Source organism: Mastomys coucha, unplaced genomic scaffold (genome assembly GCF_008632895.1).
Source record: "Mastomys coucha isolate ucsf_1 unplaced genomic scaffold, UCSF_Mcou_1 pScaffold23, whole genome shotgun sequence".
In the NCBI taxonomy this organism is placed as follows: domain Eukaryota; kingdom Metazoa; phylum Chordata; class Mammalia; order Rodentia; family Muridae; genus Mastomys; species Mastomys coucha.
The window spans coordinates 113,809,882-113,810,311 of NW_022196906.1; the positions used below are offsets into that span (position 1 = coordinate 113,809,882).

Consider the following 430-nt stretch of genomic DNA (forward strand, 5'->3'; position numbering starts at 1 on the left):
TAGAATCACATGCACTCACTTGACTAACATGGGCTTAGCCTTCAATGGCTGAACACCTACTCTACATCAGCTTGACCTTCATTAATCTCACTTAACAGCCTAGAAAGCCTACCGTCCAAATGTTTTGTGAGGTAATGCTCTTGCTGAAAAGGGCATCCCTTCCCTTCTCACTGCCATCAATTGTCCATGTCAGCTAGATTTACAACTTAGAAAGTGCTTCCTTGTCTTGCCTCAGGGTAGGAAGATCAGACTTCTGTTCCCTCTCTAGATCTAGGAAGTGAAGCTCTGAGCGGCCATTTGTCTGGAGTCACGAAGCCAGGCTCAAGCAGTGGCCTGACTTCCTGTCCTGATTGACCGCCATGCTTTTTGGACATGGCTGTTTCCTGTTGACCTTTTAACCTTTCTGCAGAGTCAGCCTCATCTCTTTCCC

At 47.0% G+C, this 430-nt stretch overlaps 1 protein-coding gene across 1 annotated transcript in view; it reads right to left on the reverse strand.

Moving 5' to 3' along the window:
• The window catches only part of LOC116073721 (sodium channel protein type 11 subunit alpha-like), a 131,895-nt gene that overhangs the window by 110,570 nt on the left and 20,895 nt on the right, over nt 1-430 (reverse strand). The window lies entirely within an intron of this gene.